The 16,144-nt window shown below is 47.3% G+C and overlaps 1 long non-coding RNA gene across 2 annotated transcripts in view; it reads left to right on the top strand.

Moving 5' to 3' along the window:
• The window catches only part of LOC120405602, a 51,301-nt gene that overhangs the window by 11,731 nt on the left and 23,426 nt on the right, over window positions 1–16,144 (top strand). For both annotated transcript variants that reach the window (XR_005598712.1, XR_005598713.1), the window contains exons 2-3: window positions 7,191–7,398; window positions 9,258–9,378. This is a non-coding gene — a long non-coding RNA (uncharacterized LOC120405602). The remainder of the gene's footprint in view (window positions 1–7,190; window positions 7,399–9,257; window positions 9,379–16,144) is intronic.

Below are 16,144 nucleotides of genomic sequence, written 5' to 3'. Positions count from 1 at the left end.
ACATGGAACAAGTTTTTAATAATATGTACTTTTCACTATTTGTGCTGTTTACTTTTTGCATTTAGGACGACCAGACAGCAAGTGTGAACAATCGGGACAGGGGTGGAGGGTAATAGAAGCCTATATAAGAAAAAGACTCAAAAATCGGCACTGTCCCTATAAAATCGGGACATCTGGTCACCCTATTTGCATTTCACATCACTTGGACAATGAACACAGATGGTCAGTTTTACTTGCTGGTCCTCATGCAGTAGAAAATGCTGCAGTGTTTTAGTTGCAGACGCTGCAGAGGAATGTTTAAATCCCAACAAATATGTTTTGATGTTCTTTAGTAAAAACAGTTTTATATCATCCAACTCTTGTAAGAGCGAGGTTTGCAGTCTGCAAGTGTGTTAAGCAGGGCTTAAATTATCATAGATTATTTCCTGGAGCCCTCATGCTCCCACCCCCATATGCTATAAAAACTCTGGGGGGTTGAGAATATTTACCAGAGCTCCGCTTCGGACAGCTGTGGCTGAATTTAAGCCCGAGTTGTTAAGCAAATGAGCTCCTGGGATGGTTTGTATTGAATACAAACCTTTTAGGGGACTCAAGGAGAGTGCTCCTCCTGACCTCCAGAGGATTTCTAGGTCCAGATCTTGCTAGTGTTTTGTCTATTCCATGCAGAGTCCCAATGACTTCAGTGTATCTTTAGGGTTTGTTTCTTTCAGGTCTTACCAAACTTAGTACTAAACAGAAAACTTTTGCTTTTTGGTAAAAGCTCCAGGAATATATCATACACTCTAACTGTACCTGCTACACTGGTACTAGAGATGAGCTTAGGAGGCTGGGGATTGTTTTGGCAGCCCCTCAAACCAGATGTGGGCCAGGTTCAAGTTCTGTATTATATGAAGTATCAAGGTTTGGGGAGCAGAAGCAGGACCGGCTCTAGTTTTTTTGCCACCCCTGCAAAACAGGACTGATGAAGTTTCACAAAAGCAAACCAATTTCTGGAATCCATCTCTAAAAATTGCACAGGAGGCAAAGTGAGCAGATACTATTTTTGTTTATTTAATATGTTTCATAAAATCTAAAATGAATAACTCTAAACCTAAGTTTTGGGCTTAATTTCCCTGTCAATGTCATTTTAAACAACTCTAGAAAGGAGCTCTTTAATTTAGAGGGCCCACATACATTGGCTTTGCATATAAGAATCTCATTAAGTCAGATCAGAACTGAATGAAGCACCAGCAATGAAAGACCAGCCATGCACAGAATAGTACTCTGAGGTGTTTCAACATGTCTTTTGCTGTTACATATTGCAAGCAGGAGAGAGGGGTATGGAAGGAGACAAACATTAAAAAATATATCGAAAACATTTCAAAGCATAGTAATAAGGAGTTTGCCTTTCTATGTGGGCATGGCAACAAGTAATAAAATGGTCTCCCAGGGCGAAAGCCCACAGTTTATTTAGTCATATCTTTCTGTTGATGTGTTTTGAATTTTCTTTTTAGTTTGCCTTTGGATTCTATTACATAAAGAGTAGGGTGAAAGTAGTGCAAATTTTGCAAAGAATTCACAGAGGGTAGAATTAATTCACCATGGCAAGGGGATGTGGAAGGCAGTGGAATTGAGCACGAGTGGCAGCTGAGTAGAGCAGTCAAAACTACAAAACAAATGTTGGGAAACATTTCAAAGTTGTTTTCAATGTTTGAAAAGAAAGCATTTTTCTTTTTGTTTGTTTGTTTGCCATAAAAAACGTGGAGGGGGAGGTTTGTGTCAAACACTATCAAAATAGTTATTGAAAAATTTCATTTGCAGAAAACTGCAGTTTAGAGTAAACAAAAACCAAGCCCATGAACTGTAATGACTCTCCATCAATAACTGTAAAGAGAGGAGAGCAGGGTAAAGTTTTGCTTTGGGGTAAGGTGACCAGATGTCCTGATTTTATAGGGACAGTCCCAAATTGGGGATCTTTTTCTTCTACAGGCTCCTATTACTCTCCACCCCCTGTCCTGATTTTTCACATTTGCTGTCTGGTCACCCTACTTTGGAGGTAGAGCAGAAAAGGGCCTTTGCATATTTGGCCTGGCCTTTTTATTAAATGCAATGTGCTCCAGCCAGCCAATCCAAAAGCCTGTTGTAGGATCCCAAATTACCCAATGAGATATCCTTTCTGAGTGGCGTAGTCCATTGCATCACAGGGCAGTTGAAAGGGTGTGGTCCATTTGCTTGGCCCTGCCTAGCAAGCCATTGGTAGCAGTTATTGATGAACAAAAATTTGTCCTAAGCATTTTGAAGGACCTTTTAGTGAAACTTGCCTTTTTTAAAAAAAGGAATTAAATTTTCCTTGAAAAATTGAAAATTCAACTGTCGTCAACTTTTTTATTTAAAAATTCATTTCTTCTCTGCTCCTGCCTCTCTACTTTTCAATTAAATACTTTTCATTCAAAAGGTGTTCATCAGCTCTATTTGCTGGGCGGGGCCTCGGGCAGAAAGGGTGGGGCTGGGGGTCAGTATCCCAGCCAGCCTTTCCACACTGCCTCCCCTGTGCCGCCTGGGGCTCCAGCAGCTATTTAAAGGGCCCGGGTCTCTGGCTGCCGCTGCCACTACCGCAGAGTTAAATTGCCGACCCCTGGGCAGTTGCTCCTTCTGCCCCCACCCTCACCCCCATTGGCAGCCTGGAGGAGGGGGCAAAAGGGGCAGCGATGATAAAGTGCTGACATGGCAGCTTTAAGCAGGGTCCTTTGCCACGGCAGCACTTAAGGACTCTGCTTAAAGCGCTGCTGCAGCAGCACTTTAAAGTAAGGCAGTGGGGCTGGTACTGGTGGCAGGGCTGGTGCAAGGATGTTTCATGCCCTAGGCGAAACTTCCACTTTGCACCCCCATGCCACCGCCCTGAGGTGCCCCCTCCACGGCAGCTCCCCCTCCGCCCTGAGGTGCCCCCCTTGTGGCAGATCCCCACCCCCCACCCTCTGCCCTGAGGCACCCCCCCGCCCCAGCTCACCCCTGCTCCGCGCACAAACATGAGCACCCCGAACACACTGTCGCTGCTTCACTTCTCCTGCCTCCCAGGCTTGCAGCGCCTAAACCGATTGGCCCCGCAAGCCTGGGAGGTGGGAGAAGTGAAGCAGCTCACCCTTGCCCCGCCTCCTCCCTGAGCACGCCATGGCTGCTTCACTTCTCCCACCTCCCAGGCTTGCGGCGCCAATCAGCTTAGGTGCCGCAAGCCTGGGAGGCAGGAGAAGTGAAGCAACCACGGCGTGCTCGGGGAGGAGGAGTGGCAGGGGTGAGCTGGGGCGGGGAGTTCCCCTGTGTGCTGCCCTCCCCCCTTCCCGCACTCCCCTGCCCCAGCTCCCTCCGCCTAAGTGCCTGCGGCAACTGGGGTGGCCGAAGACCCGTCCGCCGCAGTTGCTGCCGAAGAAAATGGCGCCCCCCAAATCCCAGTGACGGTCACCTAAATGGTTGCACCGGCCCTGACCGGTGGCCACTTTTTACCGGTACGCTGTACTGGCCTGTACCACCTTATTTTCACCCCTGCTGAAAGGGCATACAAAGGGATTCCTTCCTCGTGAAACTGACTCCATGCCAGCTCTGCATAGTACAGCACTACACAGTATTTGACTGTAGGCTTGAGGAGGAGCCAGATCCACGGTTATCCTGGTCCACCTGCCACAAATGCCTATGCAAGGAGTTTGACGGAATCACAGATACTACTCCAATATAGGGGTTGGAATTATAACTGCCCTGGAGCTGGTCATGCATGCACATTGGGGCTGAACTGAGCTCCTTTAATCCAGAGTTTGCACAAAGTCTTGTTTGGGGGGGCTTTGTGTGTTGAGGAGGGTGGGGAATTTCACCCTCAAAGCAAGGATGTAGAAAACCAAACAAATGCACATAAATGGAAATGCAGAGCATGTAAAAGGTAAGGTTGTGGATAATGGAATAGATAAGACAATTTCTTAGTGTTTATGTGAATAAAATGCAAGAGGTGCAATTGAAATAAATAATAGAAATAGATCAAGTGTTTGAAACCAGAGAGAAAGGGGATGAACATATTACAGTGCATAAGTAAATAAAAACACTGGCACTTTGGTTAAAGCAGGAATTACCTAGAAGATGATATCTATAATGTCACTCAAAAGTGTCCACCTGTGTTGAGATTAATATTTAATAGGCTGAAAAATATTAATTGGATTATTTTATTGGACTGAGCAGTAAAAGAAAATCTCATTTGATGACTGAATTCTGAATCTAAAATCCCAGCAACCTCAATTTATGGCTTAATAAAAATCTGACCTCCACTTTCCCTGGTGCCCTTATTACTTGCAGTGTACTCAAGTCTAGCTAGTTGCCACCCCCACCCTTGAGTTCTCTGTTCTCTCTCTCTTTCTCTGCACAGCATGATGTATGCACAACATACAGTGTATTAAATGCTTTGGGAGGATAAACTATATAAATGTAAAATATCATTAATAACCTGTCTTTACAACATCCTCTAAGGCTTTGAAACACTAATAAAAATCACTCTGTTTGAGTGGAAGGCTGGGTAAACATTATGAGCAACGGAAACTGAGGAAGTGTAACTTAAATTGTAATGTTAAAGCCATCCTGTGTTTTAAAAGGGTCTCCACCTGAGCCCTCAATCAATCATCCAAATATCAGTGTAACACAGATTAGCAGTAATTTGTGGCCAGTCCACTCACAGTCACACTCTCTCTCTTCATCTCTTCTCTCACAGGTCATATTTCAGTCCACCCAGGCATGCTGCCTAATCCTGTTGCTACTTCTGTCCATGTTGTGGGTGATCCTGGCGTTATTTTGTTTATTATTATGCAAGGATTTTTGCACACATATTATAATGTCCTTGCACCAAAGAGGTGTGTGGAATTCCCTTTTAATTCAACTGTACTTTTTTACAATTAACCACCTTAATAGCATATAGCACATTGTTACAAGCCTTCATTCACCCCCTGTAGCCAGCATGGCAGCTACAACCTGTCCCCAGTCAATCACTTCAACATAGTAATGATATTGAGAAAACTTACTTCATAGTAAAATATGTGACACTCCGGGTGGGATTTTCAAAGGTGCTCAACATTTGTCTAACAAACTTCCATTGACTTCAACTAGGAGCAGAATTAGGTCAATGCTGAGCAGTTTTGAAAATCCCACCCTAAAAGGCCTAAATGATATTCTTCAGGAAGTGGGGGAAGGGTGTTCTTGCCTGCTCAAATGACTGTAGGGTTATGGACCTATAGGTCCTGTTGTTTATTGTTGTGTCACTGCTACCACAGCCCTTCTCCTGGACTCAGATGTCAGGCCCTGCTATTGTTGACCGAGTATTGGGAAAAGAAACGTGCAATGAGTGTTCTGACATCATCTGCTGACCTTCTGTCGTCCATTAATCACATCTACCCAGCTTTTCAACAATGAAAATATAGCAAAACAGTGTCACCCTGATCCTTTGCAATGATACGAGCATAGAAAATATAGTACTAGCCCTGTTCCTGGACTCCAAAGTACAGTGTCCTGACCCAGAGTGTGGATCGAAAAACATCTGAATGTGCTGAACTGTGTTTAGTGTAGTCCTGTTGAAAGGCTGTATCCCAGTCCAGCTGCAAGAATCATGGTTCCATCTGTAGTAGAGACGGGACCTAAATGATCAAGCTAACCAATACAATGGAGATTAACTTCAGTGCTTTATTCCCTTCTTTGTTCAGAGCTCCCAGGTGTATTTTACAAACCCCAAATTAGCCCCAGTCATCTTTTTACCTGAGCATTTATGTGTCTAACCCTTTTCTAACTATCATATGCCTGAAATCCCTGCATTCAATTATTTAGATATAAATTATAAATATAGGGGCTAGTGGAATTAAAGCTTTCACATGCACTATGTTTTTATAGTGTAACAACAATATATGATCCATTGTATAGATTTGCCTTTAATGAGTAATCCTACCCCCATCTCAATGGCTGCACAGGGCCCTACAGTTCCACTGTGAAAACTGTAGGGGTTGGAAAGGGATTATAGGATTCCTATATATTCAGGCTGTATGTTTGGTCTTGGGCCTTCAATCACTTTAACATCAAGAAGCTGCTCTACTTTTTTCATGTAATTTTTTTTTTATTTTGATTTTTTGGTCTTTATTAATTTTATTTTCAAATTTAAACTCTATATGTATTTTTGCTAATACAGTCTACAACAGAGTTCTCAAACTCAATTTACCTTAGGACCAGTGCTAGTCCTCAAATCCTCCCAGCAGGCCAATGTTACTCATGTCACCCAGAACCCCCCTCACCTGCCTACGGCTCTGGGATGGAGTTTGGGGATGGGGGAGGAGGTCTGGGGTAGGGGATTGGGGTGCAGGCTCTGGGAGGTAGTTTGGGTGCAGAAGGAGTGAGAGGTTGGGCTCGGAGGGAATTTGGGTGGGGGAGGGGGTCTGGGGTGCAGACTCTAGGATGGAGTTTGGGGGCTGGAGGGTGTGTGGGGAGGGGGTGCAGGCTGTGGCAGGGAGTTTGGGGTGCAAGGGGGTATGTGGGGAGGTGGTGGGGGTGCAGGCTCTGGGAGGGGGTTCGGGTTGCGGCGCTTACATGGGGCTCCAAGGCAGGGCGGGCCGGGGGCCTCCGTGCGCTTTTGCCCCCAGGTACCACCCCTGCAGTGTCCCATTGGCCGCAGGGGCGCTCGGGGTGGGGGCAGCGCACGGAGGCACAGCCCTGCCCCGCTGCTGGGCCGCAAGGAGGGGCCAGCAGCCACTGGAGCAAGCAGGCAGACACTGCTCAGTTCTGCTGCGCTGCCAGGGCCCCTGATGGGGGAGCACCCCGGGGGCGGCAGGTGGGGCCAAGGGAGAGACCCGGCCTCAAAACTGCTGGAGCCCCGCAGGCCACATTGGGGAGGCTTGTGGGCTGCAGATGGCCCACGAGCTGGGAGTTTGAGAACCCTGGTCTACAAAGTGCCTTGACTTTTAAATTAAATGTCATAGCTGTAATTGTATCTTAACATATAGGACCCAGCTTCTTCTTTTTTTTTAAATGTAGCTTGCAAAAGAGTCTTTTAGAAATAGAATTCTATTGTGTATGAAGCCATTTAACAAGCGATGTAATTAATGTGCATCACATAAGAGCAGCCAAACAATCTTTCATAAATCTTTTAGATTAATATCCTGTTCAAGTCAAAGTCAAGTGTTAATATTGTCCTATTGCTTTCCCAGACACAGTAATTCTGAAAATTTACAAGCAGGACAATGCTAATGACCGGTACTGAAGAAATTACAAAACAGGGATGTGTCAATTGCTGGAGAGTTCACAATAGGCTTTCACAGTTTTAAAATGAATCAATGTGATCAGATTACATCGAGTCCAGTATTGATGAAGATGTGAGAATGAGACCTCACTATTTGAAGGAAAAAGAGCTAAATGGTAATTTTTTCCAGATTGTTCCTATTTAACTTTGTAAAGTGTTTTGAGATCCAATTTGTATGGAAGGCATGATGCCATATGGTGACCCAATACATTCACTTCTTGCACATCCGAAACTCCCATTAATGCTATACTGTATTTAGAAATTTGGGGAGGGGATATTCTAAGCACAGAATAAATTATATATTTATTTAATCCGACTAAGAGGTTTGTATATACATAATCCAAGACATTTCATATGGTCCTAATATAAAAGATGCAAAACAGGCAGTAGAGCATATGTTCACTCTTGTAAAAATTGTAGTCTAATACGTGGTACATGTATATTTTGGGAATATTAATTAAGTATAACCAAATAGTTCACTGATGTTCAGAGCGGCAAAGAGTTCTGTGGCACCTTATAGACTAACAAGCGTATTGGAGCATGAGCTTTCGTGGGTCTGACGAAGTGGGCATTCACCCACGAAAGCTCATGCTCCAATACGTTTGTTAGTCTATAAGGTGCCACAGAACTCTTTGCTGCTTTTACAGCTCCAGACTAACACGGCTACCCCTCTGATGTTCAGAGACACTTTTTGGCCCTTTCAGTCAGTTTAACTGCTTAACATTTTAGCTAGTTCAGCATAGAAGGCGTGTCAGGAAAAGAGAGAGAGGGAGGCAGGCTGATAGAATGGTTGAGCAGGAGTGTGTAGAGGAGGGGAGTACATCAGTATTGTACTTGGTATTATCATCATCCAGAGAGCATAATGATCCTTGGTTGATACAGCAACAACTGCAGCTGGTGTTATTTAGAATCATAGATTATTAGGGTTGGAAGGGACCTCAAGAGATCATCTAGTCCAACTCCCTGCTCAAAGCAGGAATAATCCCCAAATGGCCCCTCAAGGATTGAACTCACAACCCTGGGTTTAGCAGGCCACTGTTGTCCTAAGTTATGGCTGGGATTGTTTCAGCCTCTTGCTGCCTCAGGACTGAGTTGTGAAGAAAATAGCTCTAAGATATTACCTGGATAACAGAAAGGTGAGTGAGACACTGAGCCATAATGTGCTACTGATTTTTAAGCAGAAGCATTCATTGATTTTTAGTGGGGAATTCTGTCCAAAATCAATGGTATGATAAGGCCCATCTTAATTACAATGTTCACCAAAACAAAAACAAAAAAACAGAGGCAATTGGTCTTTTAGAATTTATTCCCTATTTACTTTGTAACATGATACCAGTAAGCAATCCAAACTCAATACTTTTGTTCTCTAAACTTGTGGATGGGATGAGTGCCATTTTTGAATGGGGAGAAGAAAGCGGGAGGAAGGGAATGAGATGCGGTGTTCAGGTAAAAAAAACAAAAACAAAAGGCCCCCCCTCAGCCCCAAATCCCTTTATAAAAACTAATGCATGTACACATGTATCCAAGCAGCTTTCCCTTTTATCAGCAGGCTCATCTGCACTTGCCTGGCAGGATTGGCTTGACTTGACTCCAGAGGAGTTTCAAACAGTTCCTTGCTTGTGGCATTCTTGGCTCCCCTGGCATGTCTCCTCCTTCTCCTCGCTATTCATGGCGGGGGTCACCACCTTGGGTTCCTGGGAAGTGTCCAGTTATCTGTGGGGTGCTGGTGGGGTCACTGCCAAGTCTGGCATGCAGTTTGTCTTAAAAATGGTAGGTCTGTAAGGCAGCACCACATTTCTTGTTGCTGTCCCTCACCTGGTGATATGCCTGGCAAAGTTCCTTTGCTTCCACGTGGCACTGTAGTTCATCCCTGTCATGCCCCCATTGCAGCATCCTCTGTGCAATCTGCATGTAGACAGTCAATATTTCTATGGCTGTTCCATAGCTGTTCTTTCACAGCCTCTTCTCTTCACAGGGTGAGGAGATCCATGACTTTCTGCTCCTGGCAGAAGCGCATCTAGTAGCTCCCTCTGTACATGGAGCTGGCATGCTAGGATGCACACAATAAAGGAGAGCTGCTAGGTGTGCTTGCCAAGGTAGGTAGGCAATCAGGATAAGACATTTCAAAAACACGTGTGTGTGTGTGGGGGGGGGCCTTGAACGGGAGGGATGGGCTTCTGATCTGTGGCCCCCAGGGAGTAGAATTCAAAATTGGGGCCAGAGCAGTCAGTTATGGGGACGGGACATTGTGGGACAACTGCTGGAGGAATCAGAGTAGCAGCCCTATTTGCTGGAGGAATGTTAGGGTTGACACAACTCATGCAGTGTCTACCCATGCACAGCATCAACCTAGTTGGGTTGACCATAACTCTTTGTTGCTTGGGGTGGTGGGGTTATTACATCGCTGTAATAGGGTGGGAGACAAATTTTAGTGTAGCCAAGTGCATAACTAGGTGAACACAAGTCCACTTACATTGACCTAACTTTGTAGTATAGTGTAGATTGTGACTTTTCCATCCCAATGGCAATATTATTTAGCCGTTTCACTCCAAAACAGAGCAATGCCTTCCAACTTTTAGAAGCAGAAAACTTCTTCTCTGATATTGAAAAAGTCAAGCAGCGCTTGCTTAATTAAAATCTTGTAAAACCAAAAATGTTGGCTCAGAACAGCCTTTCCTGTGGGAAGGGACCTGGGAGTAGGGGAAGTAGGGAGAGAAAGCTCTCTGAGGATCTTCCTGTAGAGTTTTCCCCAAATCAATCCTTGGGGAGATTCTTTTCCTCCATATTTCCTGAGAGTAAAGTGCCAGTGAACACTGTAAGGGATTCCCCTGAGCACAGCTTCCCTGGAACCCTCCCACCTTCAACTGGGGTTCCCCCATGGGGAGAGGTTCCATACATCTGAGATTGTATTACTATTTCCTAGTCATCTATATAGGGCTGGTGAAGGTACAGTGCAGCCCCCCATGTTAACCCTCTCATATGGCCCTCTCCCACTTTCCCCATTTGGGTCCCCACCCTATGCACAACCTTCTGTGGCATCTTGGGAAGTGGGTGACCCCACCCCTCCACACCAGGTAGGAAAGTGTTCAAGTATCTTGGGGGCACACTCGGAGACGGGGGGGTGTCCCCGCTGCAAGATGTAGCGTCCCTGCTGCCGCCCAGAGCTTCCCTCGCTCCCTGGGCAGTCTGGGGGTCGCAGCCCGCCGCATTTAAGGGAGAGCAGTAAAGTTTGGCCAGGGCAAGTTGGAGCTCCGAGGTGGCCCAGGGGCTGTCCCTGCAGCTCTGTATGGGACACATGGTCCCGCGCCCCGGGGCCGAGCACTGTCTGCAGACGCCACCTAGTGTTGTGCTCTGCTTTTGCTGGAGAATGCAGCGTCTGTGAGCTGTGAGCCTGTTATTTTGATGATATAGAGGGGATACCAATCATTCTGTACATCTCTGAAAGACTTGACAGACACCACTTTGAAGACCAACATCCTAAAGCAAGGAGCAATTGTATCAGAGCCAGGTATTTGCACGCATCCTACTCCTGAAGCTATGAAGTGAACTGCGAAAGTCCGTTGGCTTTAATGGGAACAGGATTGGGTCCACTATAAATTGTAAAAACAGATGTTCATTGTAAAAAGATGAGGAAAGAGAGAACATAAATCTATAGAGACCTGCTTGGTACTGATGTTCCATTGTACAGCACCAGGTACCAGGCCAATATGGTGCTATATGAAATGAGGAATACTAATAGTGCACTCCGCAGGCCAGGTTTTATTTCTGAAGTTATATCACTTCCTCAAAAAAAGTCTTATCATGTTAGTTGTGAATTGGTCCACCTGGAGCCATTCAGGGTATGAATCATTTTAACTGTATCCCAGTTTAATCAGGGCAGTGGAGTGATTAAATGCCTACCCTTTAGGTTTTAAGCTAAGCAGGGCCCCTTTTACACTGAGGCCAGGAGAAAAATCATCTCTGTTCAGAATCTAGGAACTATCCTGGATCAGCCCAGGGGGCCAGCTGGTCCAGTGTCTAGTCTATGAGAGGGGCCAGAACAGAAGCCAAAGGCTTCAGGGGAAAGGGCAACCCGCCCCCTCCCCAAAAGCTGACAGTGATGAGCCTGCGAAGACTTTTTTCCCCAATGCAAAATTGTTCCGAACAGCTGCAGCCTGGCTCTGCCTAGTGACCCTGAGAAGGTTCAGCACAGCGATTTCTCCCCGTCCTGGAAGTTGCCTAATGTGAGCGGAGCCAGCGGCCCTGACCCACCCCTGGCTGGGGCTGCCCTTTGTTCCGGGGCCCCAGAGCCAGCAGCTCCGCCTGGGGGGCTTCGCCGCAAGCCGGGACTGTTTTCGGTGGATCGTTTCGAAGCGTCGGTCCGTCCGGGAGGGTGAGAGCTGGAGCTGCCTCTCGTGCGCTCCACCTGCCTGCGCCCCTCACTGATCGCCCCCTGCACCACGATGACCAGAAGAGAGCCCGGGGCGCCTTCGCCCCACCTCCCGCAGGGGCCCGCACGCGCTGTGGTGGGCGGCGGGCTGCAGCCCGCGGGCCCCCGTCCAGGCAGCGGGTCTTTACCGCGCTAGGACTGACTTTGCGCTGGGCGTGTTTCGGCGGCTCGCCCTCCGGCCAGCGGGCCGAGCCCTGCCCAGGAAACCCTCCCACCTGTCGCGGCCAGCGCCCTGCTCTGCCCTGCCGGTGCATCGCCAGCGTGTGTGCGCGGGGGGAAGAGACTCCCCTGCTGAGCAACTTCCCTCCTCCCGCCCGGGCTCCCCTGGCAGCGGCAGCAGCAGCATGGAATGGGGGGAGCTCAACTTGCTGCTCTACCTGGCGCTCTTCTTCCTCCTGCTCCTCCTCCTCGGTCTCCTGCTCTTCCTGCTCATCAAGCAGCTGGAGAACTCCGTGGCCAGCGCCGGGGCTCTGCAGCGGGGCCGCCCGTCCCTGCGGGAGCCCTGGGGCTCGTGCCGCGAGCAAGCCCTGTGATTTCGGGGTCCGGGCGCAGTCCGGAGACAGGGGGGGTGTCCCCGCTGCAAGATGTAGCGTCCCTGCTGCCGCCCAGAGCTTCCCTCGCTCCCTGGGGGGTCGCAGCCCGCCGCATTTAAGGGAGAGCAGTAAAGTTTGGCCAGGGCAAGTTGGAGCTCCGAGGTGGCCCAGGGGCTGTCCCTGCAGCTCTGTATGGGACACATGGTCCCGCGCCCGGGGGCCGAGCACTGTCGGCAGACGCCACCTAGTGTTGTGCTCTGCTTTTGCTGGAGAATGCAGCGTCTGTGGGCTGCGGTGAAGTAGTTTCCTACGGGAGCGGGGAAATTCCTGCTGTGTCTGTGGTGTGCGAGGAGGGGCTGTCAGCCCAGGGAACAGATCGCAGGCTAAGCAGCTGCTGGAAAAGAGGCATCACACGCTTGGTGAAGTATTTCCATCCATGTGCTGTGAATGGCTTCTGGCCACTTTTAGTCTTTGAGATCGATGACTAGATTAGTGGAAAATTACTCGTATTCACGTCCTGACAAGGGGCAGAGCTACCGCACAGTTCCTGTCACTGCTTTCTGCCCTCTAGTGCAGTTGAGCAGCAGAGAGGAAACTTCTGGGCCACAAGTCCTCACAAAAGGATCAAGTACCTCGTTTTCTGCATAGCAGCCTCAAACACAGACACAATCTTATCTTTACATTCATCTTCCCCTTGTGAAATACCTGTTGGTGTAAGCACTCCGTTGCTATTCATCTGCAAACCTCCTCCACTTTTGATTCTCTCCCAGCTGCTGCTGCCTTTAATCTATCAGTCTCTCTCAGTACATAACAAAGGAGAAAATGTGATGATAAAAGCCTCAATCCTGAAGTCTTTACTCAAGGGGAAAAAATCCTATTAGGCCAGTCATAAACAGATAGTTAAGGGTTAAGGTCTCTTTTACCTGTAAAGGCTTAACATGCAGTACCTGATGACCACCTGACCAGAGGACCAATCAGAGACAAGATAATTTCAAATCTCTGTGGAGGGAAGCCTTTGTCTGTGTTCTTTGTTAGAGCTCTCTTTGGATCTAAGAGAGGTCAGTCATGTCTCCAAGTTCTCCTGGAGTAGTTTCTACTATTTAATAGTGAGTATTAATTAGAAAGGCGGATTAATCTTTTGAGTTGCTTTCTATATTTGCAATTGTGTGTTTGCTAAAGGAAATTCTTTATTCCTGTTTGCTGATATTGCTTTTACTGAGAAAGGGGGAGGGGGGATTCTCTCCAGAGATTAATATGTTTAGACCCTGTATTGTTTCATCTTGGTTACAGAGACAGTGACTTTTCTTTTTTTATTCTTTAATAAATCCTTTTCTATTAAGGACTTGGTTGGTCTTTCCTTGGGTGGATTCTCAGGGAAAGAGGAGGGGGAGGTATCCCTCTGTAGTTAGATCCCGGTGTCTCTCCTAGGAAAAGGGAGGGGGGAGGAAGCAGGGGGGAATGGTTTATTTCTCCTGGGTATAAGAACTCCATGGATTTGGGGCTCTTGGGATCCCCTAGGATTTTGGGGAAGGATTGTGTCCCAATCCACGTAACTGATTGGGTGATGGCAGTTTTACCAAATCTAAACTAGAATTTTAGTTTAGAGGGAAACCAGTGCAGGTCCCCACATTGGAACCCAACAGCTCCAAGTGGGGGTGAGACCTATGACATGGTGGGCAGCGGTGAGGATTTTTTCTGAACCAGAGAGCCATTGCTATTCTCTTCTCCTAAAGCAGGACTGCAGGTTAGGAGGGAGAGATACCCTGAAGGCAAACAGACAAGTTTTTCTAACAAGGCTTTTGTTAGAAGGGACACCTACTGAGAAAATACTTAGCAATTTGCAAAAGACAGTTGCAAAACTGGTTTTTCTACCTTCTTGGAAGCCAGGAGGGGGATATTGGTTTTTTTTGGAAACAGATTTTCAGCTGGGTTTAGCTGAGGGAAGTAAGGTTTTCTAACAGGCTTTGTTAGGAAAATATTTTTTTTTCCTTTTTTTCTTTTTTTCTTTCTGGTTGCTTGAAAAAACAGCTAGGGAAAAGGTGTAAGTTTTTCTAGGAGGCTTGTTAGAAAGGACCCCCACTGTGAGGTACTTAGCAAGTACTAGAAACAGGACAAACCAGTTTTTTTTGTGGTCTTCTCAGTATATCAGCAAACAGCGGCTACACATTTGCAAATAAAAAGTTTTTTGTTTCTTTTTATTCAGTCATGAATAGAAAGTGTAGGAAAAGTGAACCAAGCAATACAGTTCACTGAATGCAGAGGGGTGTGGCCAGCACCAAAAAGCACAAAGACATGGAGAAGCAACAAGCCAGAGAGGCTAACCACAAGAGGGAGCTGGAAAAACAAGAAGCTGACCACAAAGCCAAAGAGGCAGCCAAAGAGGCTGAGCACAGAAAACAAATAGAGTTAAAAGACAAAGACCTGGAATTAGCAAGAGCTAACCCACAGGTTCCAGCCAACCCTAACAATCCTTCTCCAGGCACAGTTCCCCATCCCAAGAAATTTCCCACCTACATGGCAGGTGAGGACACTGAGGCCTTCTTCAAAAATTTTAAAAGGACCTGCCATGGGTACAGCATCCCTGAAGACCAGTACAAGGACTGGTCAGGAAAGTGGACTTTTGCTGTCTATGACAATTATTCCATCCCCATGCTACTGGGGAAAAACTTGGCCGACCATGTGCAGCTGGCCAAGGGGGGCGGGGTGGTCACCCGCAGCCAGGCCAAACAAGCAGGCACTCCCATCCCTGTTCCTGAGCCATCCACCAGGACCCGGTCTGTGTTACCAGAAACCCAGACCAAGGTGGTGGAACCGAATCCCATGCCAACAACTACAGCAGCCATACTACATCCAGTCCCAGAACCGGAACTGAAAAAGCAACCAGCGGCAGAACCAGCGCCAGCACTGACGCCAGCGCTTGCAACCGCCAGAGGGCGCCAATGGGCCTGAACTGGCAGAAGCAGCAGACAACTCTAACAAAGAGGCTCAGCCAGAGCCTGAAATATCACCTTGTGCACCAGCGGAGAGCGGTTCACAGTCAACGGAAACAACCTCATCGCTTCCAGAGGGACCAAGGGGAAAAAATCCTATTAGGCCAGATTCATCTGGGAAATTATTTTGGATTTGCACTGGCATAATTGAGATTAGAATTAGAGCTGTTTGGAAAATTCTGAAATTTTTCAACAAAAAGGGGATGCACTTTTTTGCAAATATTTTAATGAAAACAATGCCCATTTTTCCACTATAACTATTCAGAATTCAATCCATCTGTTTTGTACTCCCTGTTCTTTGGGTCCTCTTGACATAACAAGCTTCACTCAGCAGCTAGAAGTCAAAAGTGGCTTGTAGCAGGGTGATTACCCACTCCCACGAGGAAAGGGTTGGAAAAGCCCTGCAGAGGGCTGGGGCTGGGCAAGGTAAAACCCTGGCTGATTGGGGGAAGTGGCTGCAGCTGGGGCCATGCCCCAAACTAAGTAACTCGGCCTTATAAGAAGGCCACGGAAGCCAGAAGCAGTAGTCTCTCTCTGACTGGAGAGGGAGATAGGCCTGGCTGCTGGAGAACTCACCCAGGGAACCTTAAGTGAGGCAGGGCTGGGGAACAGGCTTTATGAAGCTGGGAAGCCCTAGGCCAGCAACTTCCCCAGGCTGTAGGGCTTCATTTTAGGCCCACCTAGGTATTGGGCTTGCAGTGGGGCAAGCTGAGGGTGGGTAAAGACAGCCAGTCTAGACCCCTTTGCCTATGATGAGTGGCTGATACTGTAGTCTGCCCCAGTGAATGGGGGCTAGATGGAGACTGGGCAGTAGCCAAAACTGAGGTGAAGTGGGAATAGTGGGTTGAGGGTTCCACAGGAAGGGGAGACCCAAATTGGTGGGGTACTGCCAGGGAGCATTACTGGGGTC

Source organism: Mauremys reevesii, linkage group 5 (assembly GCF_016161935.1).
Source record: "Mauremys reevesii isolate NIE-2019 linkage group 5, ASM1616193v1, whole genome shotgun sequence".
Classification (NCBI taxonomy): domain Eukaryota; kingdom Metazoa; phylum Chordata; order Testudines; family Geoemydidae; genus Mauremys; species Mauremys reevesii.
This window is presented reverse-complemented; position numbering and strand designations above follow the sequence as displayed.